Consider the following 23,704-nt stretch of genomic DNA (forward strand, 5'->3'; position numbering starts at 1 on the left):
ATGTGAACTAGATTATTGACTCTAGTGCAAACGGGAGACTGAAGGAAATATGCCCTAGAGGCAATAATAAAGTTGTTATTTATATTTCCTTATATCATGATAAATGTTTATTATTCATGCTAGAATTGTATTAACCAGAAACTTAGTACATGTGTGAATACATAGACAAAACATAGTGTCCCTAGTATGCCTCTACTTGACTAGCTCGTTAATCAAAGATGGTTATGTTTCCTAACCATAGACATGTGTTGTCATTTGATGAACGGGACCACATCATTAGGAGAATGATGTGATGGACATGACCCATCATTAGCTTAGCATTATGATCGTTACAGTTTCATTGCTACTGCTCTCTTCATGACTTATACATGTTCCTCGGACTATGAGATTATGCAACTCCCGAATATCGGAGGAACACTTTGTGTGCTACCAAACATCACAACATAAATGGGTGATTATAAAGGTGCTCTACAGGTGTCTCCGAAGGTGTTTGTTGGGTTGGCATAGATCGAGATTAGGATTTGTCATTCCGTGTTTCGGAGAGGTATCTCTAGGCCCTCTCGGTAATACTCATCACTATAAGCCTTGCAAGCATTGTAACTAATGAGTTAGTTGTGGGATGAAATATTATAGAACAAGTAAAGAGACTTGCCGGTAACGAGATTGAACTAGGTATGATGATATCAACGATCGAATCTCGGGCAAGTAACATACAGATGACAAAGGGAACAACGTATTTGTTATGCGGTTTGACCGATAAAGATCTGCGTAGAATATGTAGGAACCAATATGAGCATCCAGGTTCCGCTATTGGTTATTGACCGGAAGTGAGTCTCGGTCATGTCTACATAGTTCTCAAACCCGTAGGGTCCGCACGCTTAACGTTCGATGACGATCGGTATTATGAGTTTATGTGTTTTGATGTACCGAAGGTTGTTCGGAGTCTCAGATGTGATCACGGATATGACGAGGAGTCTCGAAATGGTCGAGACATAAAGATTGATATATTGGAAGGTTGCATTTGGACATCGGAATGGTTCCAAGTGGTTCGGGCATTTTTCCGGAGTACCGGGAGGTTACCGGACCTCCCCAGGGAGAAGTAATGGGCCTATTGGGCCTTATTGGAGGAGAGGAGAGAGGCCACAAGGGAGGGGCACGCCCTCCCCTTGCCGAAATCGAATTGGACTAGGGGAGGGGCCCCTCTATGAACCGCCATCTTCAATATCTTCATAGGCTTCATAGGCCCCTCTCTTTCCTTCTTCCTCTCTCCCTTCCCTTTCCCTCCGGTGGAATAAAGGAAAAGGGGGGATCGTACTTGGACTAGGAGTCCAAGTAGGACTCCCCCCTGGCACGCCCAACCTGGCCGGCCTCCTCTCTCCCTCCCTCCTTTATATACGTGGCCAGGGGCACCCCATAGACACACAAGTTGATCTTTTAGCCGTGTGCGGTGCCCCAAACTCCACAGTTACACACCTCGGTCATATCGTCGTAGTGCTTAGGAGAAGCCCTGCGCCGGTAACTTCACGCCGGTAACTTCATCATCACCGTTGCCGCGCCGTCGTGCTGACGGAACTCTCCCTCGGCCTCAACTGGATCAAGAGTACGAGGGACGTCATCGAGCTGAACGTGTGCTGAACGCGGAGGTGTCGTACGTTCAGTACTTGATCAGTTGGATCGCGAAGAAGTTCGACTACATCAACCGCGTTATTGAAACGCTTCCACTTTCGGTCTACGAGGGTACGTGGACACACTCTCCCCTCTCGTTGCTATGCATCACATAGATAGATCTTGCGTGATCATAGGTAAAAAAAATTGAAATACTGCGTTCCCCAACACATGGAACATAATTGTGTCCATGCCCTACCCATGACTAGTCATTTAGATTTCGGCCGTTTGGGTATTACCCATGGGCATGACAATGTGCCCATACCCTACCCATGCGGGTCGGGTACCATGGGTACCAATGCCCATGGGTAAAATTGTCATCCTTAACTGTACATTGTTAGGTACAAGTGAGGCACTTGCGAAGGCCGTGCATTCAACGCGGCTGGGTGAGCTCACCGGCGTGTGTGCTAAGCCGCTAACCAACTGGCCACTGGTATGTTCTCTTGTAAATGTACATTCTAAATAAATCGAAACCATCATCGGATCCTACTGTGGGGTGTATGTTGGAGGCTTAAAAGTAAAAAAACAGATTAGTTTTGTCCTAGGAGCATGAAAAGTGAGGTGAAGGGAAAATGGGTATCTGGAGATCAATAATCATGCAAAATTCCCAAAGGAAGGAGTGAAGAAAGATCAAAACTTGAGCTTGAGCAACATTATTATAATCAATCATGTAATTGTAAATCAGGATCAAGAAGCTCTGACTTGTACGGAGTATCTGCGAAACAGAAATAAATGGATGGCAAATTGGCATGATATGAGGCCAATAAGTCATAGGCTACACTGTTCCAAGTTTAAACCATCAATTCATCCTAAGGCAAAAGTATTATTACTCATTTTTTTGCTAATATTACTCGGTGAGGGCACCTAGCACAATTAGTTGGGTGAGTAAATCGAGTTTTAAACATTGTTGCCTGTTATACTCAAGCAAAAGAGAAAGCTAACCTCAACTCATGATCCTCACTTAGTAAATTCAGATAAGTTTGCCTCAATTAGTTGGGTCATGGCCAATCTTGACTGTCGTCCTCATTTTGCAGCATCCTCACTGAATCAACTAGAACAGAAATAGCTTTCTGGCAAGCTGCAGAGAAACAGCCACAGATAAAACATTAGCATGATGCGCCTAATGGCATCACACAACACAACACAGAAATACCTTTCTGGCAATAATAAAGCTCGACTCTTTGTAATCCTGCATTCTCATGGTCGAAGGACATGTACCAGTCAGATGACTCATGGAAGGATAATAAATTTTCGACTTCTGAATTTGGAATTGCATTTAGCTAGGAAATTTTGTTCCCCTTACAAACTTTCTTATATATACAACCATTGATATCATTGCAATATGTTTAGCCATTTTATGAAATTCAGATGATTGCTAAAAGTAAGAGGCTAATTAAAACAAGATGTTCAGCCATTTTCCAACTATGTTTCCAGCTAATTAAAACAAGTAAAAACTGGAAGATAACCATATAAGCCAAAACTTAACTGCATCATTAAAGATAAGTTCCAAGTAAAGTCATAAAAAACCAAGATTCATTTTCTAAAGGGAAGTGCAGACCAACATCTCACCAAAATCATGACTTCACAAGAAATGAACTAGTTTCAGAACAGAAGCCAAACAACTCAGGATCAGGCAATAGATATTTAATGGACCTCAGTTAACAAATAGGGTCTGAAATCACTTGGGTGAAGCTTTCATGAATTATTAGCCCAGCTCACCCAAAACCAAAAATAAATAAACAAAATAAAATAAAGAGGCTTCATGTAGTGCCCAACTATTAAGCCAAAATCATTCAATGAAAAGAAGTCATCCTTGTGAAATATCAGAAGCGTCTCACCTCCCATGGGAGGCCGCGTAGTGCTTTATTGATTGATCGGGGCTTATCCCGTGTAATGCATACATTGTTCTGTTATACAGCCGTGGTTGGCAAGGAGAGAATAAAGAGGTAAGAAAAGCAACAGTGAAAATTACATAAGCTAGCGGTAGACGATGAGCGAATGCAAGCCGTCCGATCTTCTTCTCCATCGTCAATCCCCAGGGGTTCATTATCTGAACCGGTACAGTTAACTGAAGACTAAAACACCTAGCAAGTTCAGTCACAATGCCCCCTTGTGAGCGCGATCTTGTCTTCAAGAAGCTGAAGGTTGACGACACCATGCTTTGACTGTCTTCTTGAAAAAGGCTGGCAATGTATGCTTCATGAAGTCCACATCTTCCCAAGTTGCGTCATCCAGAGGAAAATTCAGCTGGCTAATGTGGAACAATGGGTGGATACCCACGTTTGCAGCTGCAGGTGATATGCCACACTGCCCACATGATACAGTACTCGAAATGGTCCGTAGAACTTCCTTTGCAGCTTGATGTGAGAGCGAAGGCCGAAACATATGGCTGAAGCTTCAAGTAAACCATGTCAACTACTGCGAGAGTCCTTCCGACTCACTTGTGATCTGCATATTTATTCATGCGCTGTCAGTAGTTGTTGTCTGTGCCTCACTGTCAGTAGTGCCTTCCATTGAGAACTCACTGATTTGTCGCTGTGGATATCCATACAAGGCCTCGAAAGGAGTCTCTTGGAGAGACGAATGAAAAGAACTGTTGTACCAGTATTTAGCCATGGGTAAATGCTGAACCCGTTTCTTCGGATCAGTAGAAACCAGGCAGCAAAGGTAATCTTCAATACACTCGTTCACACGTTCAACTTGCAAGGTCAGTCTGACAATGTCGCATTCTCCATTGGAGATGCATTTTGATGTATGAGTGCTATATCAAGAAAGACTTTTTCCAAAGATGTTTCTAGCTAGTTAAAACAAGTCAAAACTGGAACACAACCATATAAGCCAAAGCTTAACTGCATCATAAACCAAGATTCATTTTTTAAAGAAAAGCCAACAAAGTGTAGACCAGCATCTCAATCAAATAGTTTCAGAATAGAAGCCAAACAACCATAAGGGTCAGCCAATAGATACTTAAGAAATGGACCTCAATCAACAAACAAGATTTGAAATCATTTGTGTGAAGCTTTCACTGATTAGTAATCCAGCCCACACAGATCCAAAAATAAAATAAAATAAAGAGGCTTCATGTCGTGCTCCAGCTAAGCATTATAAATTCAACTGATCTAAGCCCAACTGTTAAGCCAAAATCATTCAAGGAAACAAAGTCATCCAATTTTAGCAAGAGAACCAATATTAAGGCAAAATAAACATAAATCTGTTCTTAACAGTTCAAGATGGAAAAAGAAGAACAGCAAGAGCTTGAATAGCGAAAGCAAACTGCTAATTATCGATAGGGAAAATGCTCTCAGGTTATTATTATACTCCCTCTTCTAGTCCTGGAAAAGTTGTTGGTTTAGGCATGGATTTAATTAACTTTTTCCAAACTTCGACTCACTATATTTCATAATATTTTTGGATTGGATATGTGAAAACAATGTGTAGGTTTATCTCATAAAGCATTTTCAAAACAATATTGTCTTGAAGAGCTTTACAGTAATAATGTATAATAAAAATAATGGTTATCTAAGTATTTTAAAGAAGTATAAATTTGAAGAGTTTTATAGTTAACGAAAATAAGTAGTAAAAGTTGCATTATGGGGGCTTCTTCAGAACTAGACTAGAGGGAGTATGTTCATCATTGAGCAACACACACATATTGTGGTGCTTCCCCATCAACCTAAAGCCTATTTTATTCACAAAAAAGAGACTAAAGCCTATTTAAAAGGTGTATACCACATCCAATTTAAGAGATAATTTTTAATTCTGGAAAACTTAGTGGTTTTGATTTACGTTTTGTTAGTGTAAATAAACAGAAATTACTATGTAAAAGAGGGAGAGAGGTGGTAGATCTTACCAGTGTGTGTTACCTGATCAGACTGGAGCTAATGAGGGTTCCCAAATCCGACACCGAACCATCTTGCAGTTAATAGCTGAAGGATATTGTCTTTAACCTTGCAGTATCTTTGGGCCCAGCCTTCTGGTTCGGTGTCATCAACTCCTAAGCCAGGAGCCCGATCCTTTGAGTCGAGGTTGATCGGATCTTTCCAATCAGCCACATAAGCGGACACGCGCCTCTTGAACTTGACTTTGAACTCCGACCAAGCTTGGTATTTGTAGTGGTTCACACGTGCCAACGCGGTCCAGATGCTTTTGAAAGCAGGCTTGAGCTTAAAATGATGGACCACATTCATGAGGGATGGTTCCACGGCGTCGAGACGGACCAAGGATTTGTGCCGCTGCGGGCTCTTCAACTGGCAAGTGTAGCCCTGGCAGACCCCCTCTGGTGGATGTGCTGTTTGGCCCGAGGGGGCAAAATCATAACAAACAAGGTATATTTGGCCAACGCTATCATCAACAGAAATGACGGGCTCTAGCAAAGATTTTGATGGCTTCTCTAATCCTGCCCAGCTTGTTGAGAAGATGAATTCATCGACATCTATGACAGCCATCCATTAGCACGAAGCTTGCTGTGTGGCCGCGCAATGAGACAGACCAGCTTCTTGGACCTTGGTCCAAGGCCATGGCACGGTTGTGATGTTGAGCCCGGAGGATATGAGCTGCGCCACTAGGCCTGCCAAGTTGTCCTCGCTGCCATTGTCGTAGATAAAGAACTGATCCACGCCGATCGCACTATGGTAGAGTGCCCACTCCCTGAGAAACTTGGAGATGTTGCGTCCCATTGTGCAGGCGCAAATTGAACTCTTGTGAGGAGTCAGCGAAGAAGATTCAGCTTGCTGTTGCCGAAAGGTTGCAAGGGAGGGCATGGGATCCTCGCCGGTGACCCCTAGTGTGACAAGAATCTTGGTGCTTCCTCCTGACTTGACAGGTGTCGGCGGCGAGGGGCAGCGAGTAACTTGCTGTACTGAGGTGATTGCCGGTGTAGTTGCCAGCATGGTATCGGCGCCGTCGCTATAGCGATACAGGCACTGAAGGCCTTGGCGGCGGCTGATTCCCTTAGCGAAGACGAGCACGTCGCCTCCGTCCAGAAGAGCCGAGTCAAACACTATCGGGTCGCTGGTCCAGTTAAGCAATGCGCGGCCCGGAGAAGGAGAAGGGGGATCTGGAGCAGCTGCGGCGGCCGAGGAAGTGGAGGAGTGGAGTAAGAGCGGCGCTTGGAGCTGCTGGAAGCTCTGCGCTGGGTCGGGAAGGCGGCAGACGTATGCGTGAAGCCCGGACGCCGGCAGCCTCCCGAGTGATCTCGCCGGGGAGGACGCCCCACCCTGGAAGGCACAGACGGCATCGCCGGTAGGCTCAGCGTCGTCCAGGATCAGGACCTCCTGGTCGGGAAGGAGGACCGCATCCGCGTCCTGCGGCGGCAGCGATTGACTGGCGCGGAGGCGGAGGGGCAGCAGGCGCCGCGCGAGGCTGTCATCGCTGAGGCGAAAGGGTGAGTATTGGGATTGCGGGGATGGCGACGACGAAAAGTCGACAGCGAACAGGAAGGGCGGGGGCGCCGGACTGTCGGCGACGAGCGGGAAGGGGGCGCCGAGGCCGAGGGGCAGCGAGAAGACCGGGCGGCCCGAGTAGGCGTTATGGCCTCCGCTTCCGGCTAACAGCAGGAGAGCTCCGACTGAGACGCCGCCGACGATGCGGCGCAGCCGGCTGCAGCGGCGGTGTCGCGGCATATTGGATTCGGCGGGAGCAGGAGCTCGATTTCGCGGGAGCAGGAGCGTGATTTGGCGGGAGCTCGAAGGCGAAAGATTGAGATTTCGCGGGAGCAGGGAGCAGAGCTTCGATTGCGGGGCTGCGACAAGACGGTCTCGATCGATCTGGGTTTAGGGTTTTCGACCCGACCCGAACACGAATTTTTTTAATTTTTTTTCGAGTCGGGCTGGCGGGCCCGCTGGGTCGATTCCACTTCCCGCGTCGGTCGGATTGGGCTCCACCACGTCATTACGATCAGGCAGGCTGGTTTTTGCGAAACGTGTTGTCTTTTTTTCCTTTTTACAATATATAAAACGTGTCACCTTCTAACTCCATATCCACACCGAGCCTCCGGAGGGAGAGGTTAGGGTTAGGATTTGCGGATCCATCCCGTATCCCCGGCCCGAACAGATACTCGGAATCGGGCCGTCCCGGAAAAAAATGTGGGGATCCCGCATCCGTGAGCCCAACTCCTTCATATGTGCGGGATTTCACCCGATTTTGCTGATCCCCTTTCGGTTGTCCCGAACCCACTTCTGCCGACTTCACCTCCCGCCTCCCGTCCCACCGTCGCTGCCGCCAATCCGTCCTCCAACTTCGTCGTCCTTCCTCACAGCGCCGGAATTCAACCGGATGGCCGCCCCCGGGAGCGCCATACCATGCGCCGTCGCAGCTCTGTCCGCCCGGGCCTCCCACGGCCACAACTCCTTTCGCTGGTGCTCCAATTCCTCCCGCCGCCGCTAGCACCATCAACAGGAAAGCGGCAATGGAGCCATCTCGTTCAAGGCAGCGCAGCCGGCATGGCACCACCGAGTGTCGGACCCGCTCCGGTTCCACACGCCAAGAGGAAGAAGACCGCCTCGACCGGCCCTGACGATGCGCGGGTGAAGCCCCCGAGGAAGAAGGGGCGGTGTCGGATTCAGGGCTCCGCAGGCCCAAGAAAGGTTCAAACTCTAGGGCATGTGCGAAGAACCCGACCTATCCAGCCTACTAGCCCGTCGCCCCATGGCCTAGCTCAATGAATAAGGGAGAAGATGAACATAGTAGTTTACCCAGGTTCGGGCCACCTTGCGGTGTAAAAACCCACTCCTGCTTTGTGATGGATTGGCCTCACGAGGGGTTGAGGATGAATTAGTACAAGGAATGAACAACCCTGCGAGGTCTGCTCTGGTGAGGGTGGAAAGGATCTGATCCTCTCTATGGTGATGGCTAACCTATATTTGTAGTGGCCTCGGTCCTCTTCTTCCCCCCAAAACGTAGGCGGGAAGGGATCTCATAGTGGCCAATTTGAAAGGGGACAAGCAGTACATCTTATCCTGACGAAAGGTGGTCTTCGCCTACAAAGCTTCTGGTCATGACGCTGCAGTGGGCTCGGCGATGACATCCGTCCTGCCGTCCTGGTGGTCTTGGTCTTGTTGCACCGGAATGGAGACCTTTGCCAGATTCCTCGGGAACCCATGGTTGTGCTTGCCTCCTTAGCACCAAAGAGGAAATTGCCTCCTCTGCGCCCGCTGGCGCCCGCCTGGCCATGGTCGTCATGGCTTGCCTCATCGCAACCTCATGAGGTCAGGTACCTTTGCATAGAAATATCCGTTCCTCGGGAGGTCGCCTGGGGAGGCTGCTCTCTTGGGAGGTCTTGGCGTCGTCCACCTCGCAAGGGTCTTGTCTTGGCGGTCTTGTAGATGGGCCGTACCAGGCCGCCGAAGGATCCACGCCGTAGGCCGCAGGCAGGCAAGTCTGGTACCCTGGTTCCCAAAACACCGACAGTCGGGCTCCTCCTTTGACTTCTGCTGACCCCAGCATCCACATTGACGGTGAAGCCGACGGCCATGCCTACGACGTGTTCGACGAAATAGCCGGGAGTTATTTTTTCTTCTTTTGCTTGGTTTGCTTCGGTCACCTATGTTTTGGCCATTTGGAACACTTGCTTGAGCTTTGGTCATTGATTTTTGTAGCCAAAATGTGCCCTACACATATACAGAGATGTTGTCCAAGAGCATCGTGAATTTGAGTGCCACCCTTGGCGATTTTGATGCATCATACGTTGAGGTCGACGCGGAGGTGCATGATGAGATTGAAGATGATGATGTCGTGCAAGGGAATGAGGAGGCCGACTATGATGCTAGGGTGGGGAGGACCGGCAACTACACGGAGACGAAGGATGTGTGCTTAGTTAAAGCATGGGAAATCATCTCTCTTGACTCCATTGTCGGCAAGGACCAGACCTATGGCAACTATTGGCAAATGATCAAAGTCAAATTTCGTTAAATGCTGCCATTCCCATCCGACCGGACCTTGAAGGGCCTCCAAGGCCGTTGGGACACCATCAACAAAGCTTGCGGCTGTTGGGCCGGATGCTTGCAGGAAGTGTGGAATGCACCACCAAGTGGCGTCATTATTGATGATTACATCAGCATTTCTTCATCTTCATGTCCCTAGTCATGTGAATAGGAAGATTATGAGCTCATACTTGTCTCAATGTTGTTTGTAGGATCACATCAGCAATGAGTACTACAAGCAAACCCGGGCCTCCAATGGCCGGTCATTCAATCTTCAACATTATTGTTGGAAATGGCTCCAAGATAGTGAGAAGTGGAGGGTGAGGGATAAGGAATCCCCTCCAAAGAGAGGCATCAAAGTGGAGGTTGATGATGATGATGATAGTGATGATGCACCAAGAGGAGGAAGAAACAAGGGCAAACCGGATGGAAACAAGAAGGAGAAAGGAAGAGTCAAGAGGACGTCTGAGGTAATCACTTTGAGGGATCAAGTTGGTGAAATGGCGAAGATGAAGTAGGTTATGCTAGCCAAGCATTTGGGTGCAAAAGTGGTTATGGCCGATAAGAAAGAGAAGCACAAAGAGGATAAGTGGGAAAAGAGGTGTGCCTTCGAGGAGCGCAAGCTCATCCTAGAGGAGAAAAAGAGGAAGGACGAGAGGACCGCCGAGGAGGACCGATTCATGATGATGAATCCTGAGGGCATGGATGCAATGGAAAGAGAGTTTTGGGAGATGAAAAGAATGGAAATCATGCTCCGGAGGAAGATGGAGCTTCAAAATCTTATGGCCGGTGGTGGTGTTGCATTTGGTGGGTTTTTTTCTTTCGGCAATGTTGGTGGTGGCTTCGGCATGGGTGGTGGTGGTGGTGGTTCCGACTTAGGCATTGGTGGTGGTGGTGGCTTCGGCATGGGTGGTGGTGCTTCGGCAAGCCATGTCAATGGTGGTGATGGTGGTGGTGCTCACTCACCGGTCCAAGTTTGGGAGGATGGTGGTGCGAGCTCTCCGGTTCAAGTTTGTGAAGATGGTGGCGCGAGCTCTTCGGCCAATGTGGATGATGGCGATGGAGGTGCTAGGGGAGGTGTTGGTGGCGATGTTCTTCACAACAATTAGAATGTTGCTTGACTGATCTATGTCATTTGAGTATCTTTTGTCTTGTTTTATTGCGCATTCATGAGCCTAAACTGGATACCTCGTATGTTGCACATGATTTTGGATGTGATGAACTAGTATGATGATCAACTAGTGATGTATATATATAATGATGAACTAGTTTTTATGCACTTGTGATGATGAACTTGACAATATTTGCCTATATTTGTATTTGCGCGACCATGAACCCTCCGGCGCGGAACAGATCCCGCAAAACATTTGCGGGACGGGTTTACGGGAACTGTTCCGCGGGAGGGCTCTGATATATCCCAAACATATCTACTTTTCCAAACACTTTTGCTCTTGTTTTGGACTCTGATTTGCATGATTTGAATGGAACTAACCCGGACTGACTTTGTTTTTAGCAGAATTGTCGTGGTGTTATTTTTGTGCAGAAATAAAAGTCCTCGGATTGAGCTAAAAATTTATGGAGATTATTTCCAGAATATATAAAAAATATTGGCTAAGAGAACTACCGTAGGGGGCCACCCAGGAGCCACACGCTTAGGGGCGTGCCCACCTCCAAGGGTGCGCCCTATGAGCCCGTGGGCCCCCCGAGCCTCCGGTTTCCCTAATTCCAACGCTATAACTACTATCTCGGGAAGAAAAAAATCAGAGAGAAAGTTTCATCATGTTTTATGATACGGAGCCTGTCATGGGAACGATTCCGACAATAGAGAGGGGTAGTGTAAGGGAGCATGATCTATCGAGATGCAAATGGGTGACACGTGGTTTTAGCGAGTTCGTGTCAGCGTTCTGGGAATAGGGGTCCCCAGACCTGCCTGCCTGCGGCCTGCTGCGTGGCTCAATTAGTGGCCCAGTACGGCCCATCTTCATCAACCAAACACTCAAGACCCTCGCGAGGGGCCAAGCCTCGCGGGGCGGACGACACAAGGCCTCCTCAGGGGCGGCCTCACCAGGCAGGCTCGCGAGGAGGCGGAGAGATCAAGGCAAGGGGTACCTCGCGAGGTGCTCATGACGTAAGCCATGACGATCAAGACCAAGCGGGCGCCAGGCGGGCGCCAGCTTGTGCGGTGTCCTCATTTCCTCTTTGGTGCAAAGGGGGCAAGCGCAGGCGCGGAGTACCGAGGCATCAGGCAAAGGTTTCCATATCGGTGCAACAAGACCAAGACCAGCAGATTAGCAGGACGGAGGTAACCGTGGAGCGCAAGACGGCGTCATCACTAGAACCTTTGGCAGTCGAAGACCACCTTTAGTCAGGATAGCTTGTACTAGTTGTCCCCTTTCAAAATGGCCGTTGTTGGATCCCTTCCCGCTCAATATTTGGGAAGAGGACCAGGGCCTCTATAAATAGAGATAGCCACCATAGTAGGAGGGGATGGAATCCTTTCTAAGCAGAACACCCACCACCACAAGAACACCTCTCCTCCCGAGGCTGTTCTTCCTTTGTACTATTCATCATCAGCCCAAGAGGCAATCCACCACACCACACACTGGATTAGGGTATTACACCACAACGGTGGCCCGAACCAGTATAAACCTCGTGTCTCTTGTGTTGTTCATCGATCTAGCTTAGGGGATCGCGGCGAGGCTGAGGGCGTGTTTCGGTAGGGAGAAGATCTTCATGCGCACCCCAGTGTTCGAACCTTAAGGGTTTTGCCGAAACCTGATATCCGACAGTTCGGGCCTCTCGCGGTGGAGATAACAGCCCCACGTCTCGTGCTCCAGAGAGGCTTTATTTTATCTGTCATGAACATGGAGTTACATGGTGTATTAGAGAGGGGGGGGGGAGAGAACGGACCTCCATGCATGAGCTAAGTCCTGAGACTAGTGGTGAGGGAGAGAGATGAGAGCGAGAAGAAATGAGGGCATGCCCTCAAGTCTAGTGGTGGGAGGTGGCTTATATAGAGTGCACCACCCCCTCACCTCCTATGTTACAAAGTGTGGTCATTGATGCCATAATGTCAGCCTACTAATAAGACGATGCCTCTAGTGCCTTGTCGACTGTTTGTCTTCGCATATCCGAGTGAGTCATACAACCAAGTGGTCCACTATCATCTGAGTGGATGGTGCGTCGATATGTCCGAGTGGATAGTATGTCTGTATGAGATTTATTTGGACCCACCTGATGTGTGGACCCCATGCTTTATGATATTTCGACCATTCGTGGGCCTGCCTATTATGTGTGTACCCAACATTAGCCCCCGAATCAGTTGCGATTTTGCAGAACGAGTTTGTGAAAGGCACAATTTGGCCTGAGTAATTATGGAAATACTTGGTACCTGTCATCATGCTTTAAGACAACCAAGGTTTGAACAAAATCTCGGTGGATTTTGGCACTGCGCTTCCCGACTGATCTGGTGTAAGTGCCCGTGAGGAGCAACTTGGTGGCATTCGTTCATCTCTCAGAAGAGGTTAGCTCGTGCTCGAAGTATGGGTGTGTCATTAAATCTGGGCAACAAGATTGACGCATGGACTGCTCTCTTGGAGAGATGCCATTCTTATCCCAGAGGAACGTCAATACCAGTCGGCTCTAGATTCAAACTTATGAGTTTCACGCTTTGAGTCCTAGAACAAGGCTCAAAAACGGCTCCGCGGAGGAGCATTAAACTCACCTTATAGTAATTTTTTTTGAGTGATATTGAGCTGGTCCTGTACCGAGTAACTGATTACTCAGAATTTTTTTGTTCTATGGGTGCGCAAGATTCCCACTGATTGCTGGTAGTCGGTTGGAGTCTTTAGGGTTTGTTGTACTCGAATGTTGGTGCTGGACTTGATTGAGCAAAATATTTCTTTTTGGCCTCTCTTCTAGTGGGGGCATGCTGAGTGCACCCACTGGGTGTAGTCCCCAAGCCTCTGTCGGACTATATGAGTCTGGCAGAGGGTTTAAGTTTTGTGTTAACCTCCATGCAATCGGCACGGTAAATATCTTTTAGCCTGAAATTGAGTCAATCAGATGGATCTTCATGCACTTAGCACGACAAATAAGCTCAGCAAGGAGCTGAATCAGTCGGACTAATCTTTGTGCACTCGGCACGGTAAATAAATTCGGCATGGAACTGGGTCAAGCAGGCGAATCTTCGTGCCCTCGGCATGATGAATGAATTCGGCCTCGAAACTACCGACTGTAGAAAAAAGCTGGACACTCCAGGGAGTAATCGTTCTGGTAGTACTTCTTACATTGACTGTTAGCTTTTTCTCTTGCCAACCAGACGGTCGGGTAGGGACCGGGTTGGAGATGAAGAGTGAGCGTTAGGTATTGAGTGTATTTTATGAAAAAGTAGAAAGCCGAGTGAGGAACATGCCGACTGACGGCGTTCCCATAGGTTTAGCCCCCGAATCAGTTGAGGTTTAGTAGAACGAGTTTACTACAACTCAAGTAGAACAAGTACTTAAGGCACATGATGATTTTCTCAATGAGATGAATAGTAAGAACAATGATAATGTTGTTATGGTTATGACTAGAGGTGGTAAGATGACTCAGGAACCTTTGTATCCTCAGGGCCATCCTAAGAGAGTTGAGCAAGATTCTTAGAAAATTAATACTGATGCACCTAGTCCTAGTAATAAAAAAGATAAATAAAACTGATAGGACTTTACATGCTTCTAGTGAACCTGTTGTAGACACACATAAGAATCCCAATGATATTTCTATTTCTGATGTTGAGACACAATTGTTGGGAAAAGTAGCATGCAATTTCAAGAAAAATCCTATGCTCACGCAAGATCTATCTAGGAGATGCATAGCAACAAAGAGTGTGTCCACGTACCCTCGTAGACCGAAAAGGGAAGCATTTGACAACGCAGTTGATGTAGTCGAACTTCTTCTCGTTCCAACTGATCAAGCACTGGAACATATGGCACCTCCGAGTTCTACACACGTTCAGCTTGATGACATCCCTCGAACTCTTGATCCAACAAAGTGTCAAGGGAGAGTTTCGTCAGCACGAGGGCGTGGTGACGGTGATGGTGAAGTGATCTGCGTAGGGCTTCGCCTAAGCACTACGTGAATATGACCAGAGGCGTAAACTATGGAGGGGGGCGCCGCACACGGCTAACAGATGTTGTTGTGTGTTCTAGAAGTGCCCCCCCATATATATAGGTTGGAGGGGAGGGGAGGCAGCTAAGGGGGTGCCCCAAGTAGTAGGAATCCTACTTGGGCACCTCCCAATTCGGCCTCCCCCCTTTCCATAACTTCCGGAGGGGGAAGGAAGGAGGAGGGAGGAGGGAAGGAAGGGGAAGGCCGAATCCCTACCCTTCATTCTCTCTTCCCCTTCTTTCCTTCTGCTCCTATTCGGCCTATATGGGGATGCACCAGCCCCTTAGGGGCTGGTCTGTCCCCCTCTTGGCCCATTAGGCCCATATAGTTGCCGGGGGGTGCCCGGAACCCCTTCCGGTGACCCGATATGTACCCGGTACCCCCAGAACTCTTCCGGTGTCTGAATATCATTGCCCTATATATGAATCTTTATCTCTCGACCATTTTTTGAGATTCCTCGTCATGTCTGTGATCTCATCCCGGACTCCGAACAACATTCGGTCACCAAATCACATAACTCATAAAACAAAATCGTCTTCGAAGGTTAAGCGTGCGGACCCTATGGGTTCGAGAACTATGTAGACATGACCATGACACCTCTTCGGTCAATAACCAACATCGGAACCTGGATGCTCATATTGGTTCCCACATATTCTACGAAGATCTTTATCGGTCGTACCATAGTGACAACATACATTATTCCCTTTGTCATCGGTATGTTACTTGCCCGAGATTCGATCGTTGGTATCTTCATACCTAGTTCAATCTCGTTACCGACAAGTCTCCTTACTCGTTCTGTAATACATCATCCCGCAACTAACTCATTAGTCACATTGCTTGCCAGGCTTATTATGATGTGCATTATCGAGAGGGCCCAGAGATACCTCTCTGATACTCGGAGTAACAAATCCTAACCTCGATCTATGCCAACCCAAAAAACACCTTCGGAGATACCTGTAGAGCATCTTTATAATAACCCAGGTATGTTGTGACGTTTGATAGCACACAAGGTATTCCTCCGGTATCCAGGAGTTGCATAATCTCATAGTCAAAGGAATATGTATATGACATGAAGAAAGCAATAGCAATAAAACTGAATGATCAATATGCTAAGCTAAGGGATGGGTTTTGTCCATCACATCATTCTCCTAATGATGTGACCCCATTCATCAAATGATAACACATGTCTTTCGTTAGGAAACTTAACCATCTTTGATTAACGAGCTGGTCTAGTAGAGGCTTACTAGGGACACGGTGTTTTGTCTATGTATCGACACATGTATCAAGTTTCTGGTTAATACAATTCTAGCATGAATAATAAACATTTATCATGATATAAGGAAACATAAAATAACAACTTTATTATTGCCTCTAGGGCATATTTCCTTCAACAGTCTGGTGATGAACATATAATATTATCCACATACAATATTAGAAATGCTACAGAGCTCCCACTCACTTTCTTGTAAATACAGGCTTCTCCAAAAGTCTTATTAAAACCATATGCTTTGATCACCTCATCAAAGCGTATATTCCAACTCCGAGATGCTTGCACCAGTCCATAAATGGATCGCTGGAGCTTGCACACTTTGTTAGCACCTTTAGGATCGACAAAACCTTCTCGTTGCATCATATACAACTCTTCTTTAAGAAATCCATTAAGGAATGCAGTTTTGACGTCCATTTGCCAGATTTCATAATCATAAGATGCGGCAATTGCGAACATGATTCGGACAGACTTAAGCATCGCTACGGGTGAGAAAGTCTCATCGTAGTCAACTCCTTGAACTTGTCAAAAACCTTTCGTGACAAGTCGAGCTTTGTAGGCAGTAATATTACCAGCAACACCTGTCTTCTTCTTGAAGATCCATTTATTCTCTATGGCTTGCCAATCATCAGGCAAGTCAACCAAAGTCCACACTTTGTTCTCGTACATGGATCCTATCTCAGATTTCATGGCCTCTAGCCATTTATCGGAATCTGGGCTCATCATTGCTTCCTCATAGTTCATAGGTTCGTCATGGTCTGGTAACATGACTTCCAGAACATGATTACCGTACCACTCTGGTGCAGAACATGCTCTGGTTGACCTACGAGGTTCGGTGGTAACTTGATCTGAAGTTTCATGATCATTATCATTAGCTTCCTCTCTAGTTGGTGTAGGCATCACGGGAACGGTTTTCTGTGATGAACTACTCTCCAATTCGAGAGAAGGTACAATTACCTCATCAAGTTCTACTTTCCTCCCACTCACTTCTTTCGAGAGAAACTCCTTCTCTAGAAAGGATCCATTTTTAGCAATAAAGATCTTGCCTTCGGATCTGTGGTAGAAGGTGTACCCAATAGTTTCTTTTGGGTATCCTATGAAGACGCACTTCTCCGATTTAGGTTCAATCTTATCAGGCTTAGGCTTTTTCACATAAGCATCACAACCCCAAACTTTAAGAAACGAGAGCTTTGGTTTCTTGCCAAACCATAGTTCATATGGTGTCATCTCAACGGGCTTAGAAGGTGCCCTATTTAGCAGGAATGCAACTGTCTCTAATGCATAACCCCAAAACGATAGTGATAAATCGGTAAGAGACATCATAGAACGCACCATATCCAATAAAGTATGGTTATAACATTCGGATACATCATCATGTTGTGGTGTTCCAGGTGGCGTGAGTTTGTGAAACAATTCCACATTATTTTAAATGAAGGCCAAACTCGTCACTCAAATATTCGCCTCCACGATCAGATCGTAGAAACTTTATTTTCTTATTACGATGATTCTCCACTTCACTCTGAAATTCTTTGAACTTTTCAAATGTTCCAGATTTGTGTTTTATTAAGTAGATATACCCATATCTGCTCAACTCATCTGTGAAGGTCAGAAAATAATGATACCCGCCACGTGCCTCAACACTCATTGGACCGCATACATCGGTATGTATTATTGCCAATAAGTCATTGGCTCGCTCCATTGTTCTAGAGAACGGAGTTTTAGTCATCTTGCCCATGAGGCATGATTCGCAAGTATCAAATGATTCATAATCAGGTGATTCCAAAAGCCCATCTGCATGGAGTTTATTCATGCTATTTACACCAATATGACCTAAATGGCAGCGCCACAACTATGTTGCACTATCATTATTAACTTTGCATATTTTGGCATCAATATTATGAATATGTGTATCACTATGATCGAGATTCAATAAACCATTTATATTGAGTGTATGACCATAGAAGGTTTTATTCGTGTAAAAAGAACAACAATTATTCTTGGACTTAAATGGATAATCATACTGCAATAAACATGATCCAATCATATTCATGCTCAACGCAAACACTAAATAACATTTATTTTAGGTTCAACACTAATCCTGAAGGTAAAGGGAGTCTGCGATGGTGATCTTATCAACCTTGGAATCACTTCCAACACACATCGTCACCTTGCCCTTAACTAGTATTTGTTCATTTTGCAACTCCTGTTTCGAGTTACAAATCTTAGCAACTGAACCGGTATCAAATACCCAGGGGCTACTATGAACACTAGTAAAGTACACATCAATAACATGTATATCAAATATACCTTTGTTCACTTTTGCCATCCTTCTTATCCACCATGTTTTTGGGGCAGTTCCGCTTCCAGTGACCATTTCCTTTGCAGTAGAAGCAATTAGTTTCAGGTTTGGGTCTAGCTTTGGGCTTCTTCACAGGAGTGGCAACTTGCTTGCCATTCTTTTTGAAGTTCCCTTTATTTCCCTCGCCCTTTTTCTTGAAACTAGTGGTCTTGTTAACCATCAACACTTGATGCTCTTTCTTGATTTCTACCTTCACTGATTTCAGCATCGCAAAGAGCTCAGGAATCATTTTCGTCATCCCTTGCATATTATAGTTCATCACGAAGTTCTAATAGCTTGGTCATAGTGACTAGAGAACTCTGTCAATCACTATCTTATCTGGAAGATTAACTCCCACTTGATTCAAGCGATTGTAGTACCCAGACATTCTGAGGACATGCTCACTGATTGAGCTATTCTCCTCCATCTTGTAGGCAAAGTACTTGTCAGAGGTCTCATACCTCTTAACACGGGCATGAGTCTGAAATATCATTTTCAGCTTCTTGGAACATCTCATATGCTCCATGGCGTTAGAAACATTTTTGAAGTCCCGGTTCTAAGCCGCCAAGCATGGTGCACTAAACTATCAAGTAGTCATCATACCGAGCTTGCAAAACATTCATAACGTCTGCATCTGCTCCTACAACAGGTTCGTCACCTAGTGGTGCATCAAGGACATAATTCTTCTGTGCAGCAATGAGGATAATCCTCAGATCATGGACCCAATCTGCATCATTGCTACTATCATCTTTCAACTTAGTTTTCTCTAGGAACATATCAAAGATAAAACACGGGAGCTATACGCGAGCTACTGATCTACAACATAGATATGCAAAACTATCAAGACTAAGTTCATGATAAATTAAGTTCAATTAATCAAATTACTTAAGAACTCCCACTTAGATAGACATCCCTCGAGTCATCTAAATGATCATGTGATCCAAATCAACTAAACCATGTCCGATCATCACATAAGATGGAGTAGTCTTCATTGGTGAACATCTCTATGTTGATCGTATCTACTATATAATTCACGTTCGACCTTTCGGTCTCCAGTGTTCTGAGGCCATGTCTGCACATGCTAGGCTCGTCAAGTTTAACCCAAGTATTCCGCATGTGCAAAACTGTCTTGCACCCGTTGTATGTGAACATAGAGCCTATCACACCCGACCATCATGTGGTGTCTCAGCACGATGAACTATCGCAACGGTGCATACTCAGGGAGAACACTTATACCTTGAAATTTTAGTAAGGGATCATCTTATAATGCTACCGCCGTACTAAGCAAAATAAGATGCATAAAAGATAAAATCATATTCAATCAAAATATGTGACATGATATGGCCATCATCATCTTGTGCCTTTGATCTCCATCTCCAAAGCACTGTCATGATCTCCATCGTCACCGGCTTGACACCTTGATCCATCATAGCGTCGTGGTCGTCTCGCCAACTATTGCTTCTACAACTATCGCTAACGCATAGTGATAAAGTAAAGCAATTACATTGTGTTTGCATTTCATACAATAAAGAGACAACCATAAGGCCCCTGCTGGTTGCTAATGACTTAAACAAAACATGATCATCTCATACAATAACATATATCACATCATGTCTTGACCATATCACATCACAACATGCCCTGTGAAAACAAGTTAGACATCCTCTACTTTGTTGTTGCAAGTTTACGTGGCTGCTATGGGCTTCTAGCAAGAACCGTTCTTACCTACGCAGAAAAACCACAAACGGTGATTTATCAAGTTTTCTGTTTTAACCTTCAACAAGGACCGGTCGCAATCAAATTTGATTCAACTAAAGTAGGAGAAACATACACCCGCCAGCCACCTTTATGCAAAACTAGTTGCATGTCTGTCGGTGGAACCGGTCTCATGAACATGGTCATGTAAGGTTGGTTTGGGCCGCTTCATCCAACAATACCGCCAAATTAAATTAAGACATTGGTGGTAAGCAGTATGACGATCACCGCCCACAACTCTTTGTGTTCTACTCGTGCATATCATCTACGCATAGACCTGGCTCGGATGCCACTATTGGGAAATGTAGCATGCAATTTCAAGAAAATCCTACGCTCACGCAAGATCTATCTAGGAGATGCATAGCAACGAGAGGGGGAGAGTGTGTCCACGTACCCTCGTAGACCGAAAATGGAAGCGTTTGACAACGTGGTTGATGTAGTCGAACATCTTCTCGTCCCGGTCGGTCAAGCACCAAAACGTACGACACCTCCAAGTTCTGCACATGTTCAAATCGATGACATCCCTCGAACTCTTGATCTAGAAAAGTCTCAAGGGAGAGTTTCGTCAGCACGCCGGCGTGGTGACGGTGATGGTGAACTGATTCGCGCAGGGCTTCGTCTAAGCATACATGAATATGACCGGAGGCGTAAACTGTGGAGGGGGCACCACACATGGCTAACAGATGTTGTGTGTTCTAGCGGTGCCCCCACACATATATATAGGTCGGACGGGAGGAGAGGCAGCCAAGGGGGTGCCCCAAGTAGGAGGAATCCTACTTGGGCGCCTCCCAATTCGGCCTCCCCCATTCCATAACTTCCGGAGGGGGAAGGAAGGAGGAGGGAGGGGGAAGGAAGTGGGAGGCCGAATCCCTTCTCTCTTCCCCTTATTTCCTTCTTATCCTATTTGGCCTATATGGGGGCGCACCAGCCCCTTAGGGGCTGGTCTGTCCCCCTCTTGGCCCGTTAGGCCCGTATAGTTGTCGGGGGGTGCCTCTTCCGGTGACCCGGTATGTACCTGGTACCCCCCAGAACACTTCCGCTGTCCGAATATCACTGTCCTATATATGAATATTTACCTCTCGACCAATTAGAGACTCCTCATCATGTACGTGATCTCATCCGGGACTCCTAACAACATTCAGTCACCAAATCACATAACTCATAAAATGCAAAATCATCATTGAACGTTAAGCGCGCGGACCCTGCGGGTTCAAGAACTATGTAGACATGACCGAGACACCTCTTTGGTCAATAACCAACAACAGAACCTGGATGCTCATATTGGTTCCCACATATTCTACGAAGATCTTTATCGGTCGTACCGTAATGACAACATACGTTATTCCCTTTGTCATCGGTATGTTACTTGCCCGAGATTCGATCATCGATATCTTCATACCTAGTTCAATCTCGTTACCGGCAAGTCTCTTTACTCGTTCTGTAATACATCATCCCGCAACTAACTCATTAGTCACATTGCTTGCAAGGCTTATTATGATGTGCATTACCGAGAGGGCCCAGAGATACCTCTCCAATACCCGGAGTGACAAATCCTTATCTCTATCTATGCCAACCCAACAAACACCTTCGAAGATACCTGTAGAGCATCTTTATAATCACCCAGTTACGTTGTGACGTTTGATAGCACACAAGGTATTCCTTCGGTATCCGGGAGTTGCATAATTTCATAGTCAAAGGTATATGTATATGACATGAAGAAAGCAATAGCAAATAAAACTGAATGATCAATATGCTAAGCTAACGGATGGGTTTTGTCCATCACATCATTCTCCTAATGATGTGATCCCGTTCATCAAATGACAACACATGTCTATGGTTAGGAAACTTAACCATCTTTGATTAACGAGCTAGTCTAGTAGAGGCTTACTAGGGACATGGTGTTTTGTCATGTATCCACGCATGTATCAAGTTTTCGGTTAATACAATTCTAGCATGAATAACAAACATTTATCATGATATAAGGAAATATAGAATAACAACTTTATTATTGCCTGTAGGGCATATTTCCTTCAACAATCTGGTGGTGAACATGAACCTATTGCTAATGTTAATGATGATGTTCATGTTGATGTTCAACCTAGTAATGATAATTATGTAGAGGTAGAACCTGCTGTTGATCTTAATAATCCACAATCAAAGAATCAACATTATGAGAAGAGAGACTCCGTTGCTAGGAAACATGGTACAAAAAGAGAACCATGGGTTCATAACCCATGCTCTTTCCTCCTAAACCATCCAAGAAAAAGGAAGATGAGGATTTTGACCGCTTTGCTGAAATGCTTAGACCTGTCTTTTTACGTATGTGTTTGACTGATATTCTGAAAATGTCTCCTTATGCTAAGTATATGAAAGATATTATTACTAATAAAAGAAAGATTTCGGAGGCTGAAATTTCCACCATGCTTGCTAATTATACTTTTAAGGGTGGAATACCAAAGAAACTTGGAGATCTAGGAGTACCAACTATACCATGCTCCATTAAAAGAAACTATGTTAAAACTGCTTTATGTGGTTTGGGAGCCCGTGTTAGTGTTATGCCTTTCTCTTTATATCATAGACTTGAATTGTATAAGTTGACACCTACTGAAATTTCTTTGCAAATGGCTGATAAATCAACTACTACACCCATCGGTATTTGTGAGGATATGCCTGTTGTGGTTGCAAATGTTACTATCTCAATGGACTTTGCTATTCTTGATATTCCCGAGGACGACGGTATGTCGATCATCCTTGGTAGACCTTTTTTTAATACTACAGGGGCTGTTATTGATTGCAACAAAGGCAATGTCACTTTTGATGTTAATTTTGGTAATGAGCATACGGTACACTTTCCGAAGAAACAATCTCAAGTTCATAGTATCAATTCTATTGGAGAAATTTCAACTATTACTATTGGAGGTTTTGAATTCCCTCTTCCTACTGTCAAAAAGAAATATGATATTTTTATTGTTGGGGACTTGCATATCCTCGTTGAGGTAACCTAGTGTTATTCGAAAATTCTCTAGTTTCATGTTATTCGAAAGAACTTTGTTAATAAGATGTGATCAAGCTTGTTAATGGATTCCTTTTGATGGGCATGAGATGGATGAATTTAGAAAGCACAATTTTCTGTATCCACTTTTTACTTTCTGTTATTTAGAATAAATAAAGCAAAAATAGTACTATCTGTTTGTTTTCTGAATTATCCGTGCAATAAAAAATGTCCCGAAAATAAAAGTTCTCCAAATGCCCTAAAAATTTAGTATGATTTTTTATAGAATATTTTAGAATTTCTGGCACTGAACTTCCACCAGGGGGCTGCACGAGTGGGCCACAAGGGTGGAGGGCGCGCCCTACCCCCTGGGCGAGCCCCCCTCCCTTGTGGGTCCCATGTAGCCCCTCTCACTTATTCCAGCACCCATCCACTTTGTCTTCCTCCAGAAAAAATTATCCCTTTGCTCAAACCCGTGCTCTATCTCATCTTGCTTCCATTTTTGATCTGCTTGTGCAAAGCTCCATTTGCAAAACTGTTTTGGGGGATTGTTCTTCGGTATGTGACTCCTCCAATGGACCAATTAGTTTTTGTTCTAGTGCTTTATTTATTGCAAATTT

The 23,704-nt window shown here is 45.5% G+C and overlaps 1 pseudogene; it reads right to left on the bottom strand.

Annotated features, from left to right (window-relative positions):
• Nucleotides 1-3,498: 3,498 nt before the first annotated feature.
• Nucleotides 3,499-7,452, bottom strand: LOC123136745 (glycosyltransferase family 92 protein Os08g0121900-like; annotated as a pseudogene).
• Between the last annotated feature and the right edge of the window lie 16,252 nt (nt 7,453-23,704).

Source organism: Triticum aestivum, chromosome 6B, assembly GCF_018294505.1.
Source record: "Triticum aestivum cultivar Chinese Spring chromosome 6B, IWGSC CS RefSeq v2.1, whole genome shotgun sequence".
In the NCBI taxonomy this organism is placed as follows: domain Eukaryota; kingdom Viridiplantae; phylum Streptophyta; class Magnoliopsida; order Poales; family Poaceae; genus Triticum; species Triticum aestivum.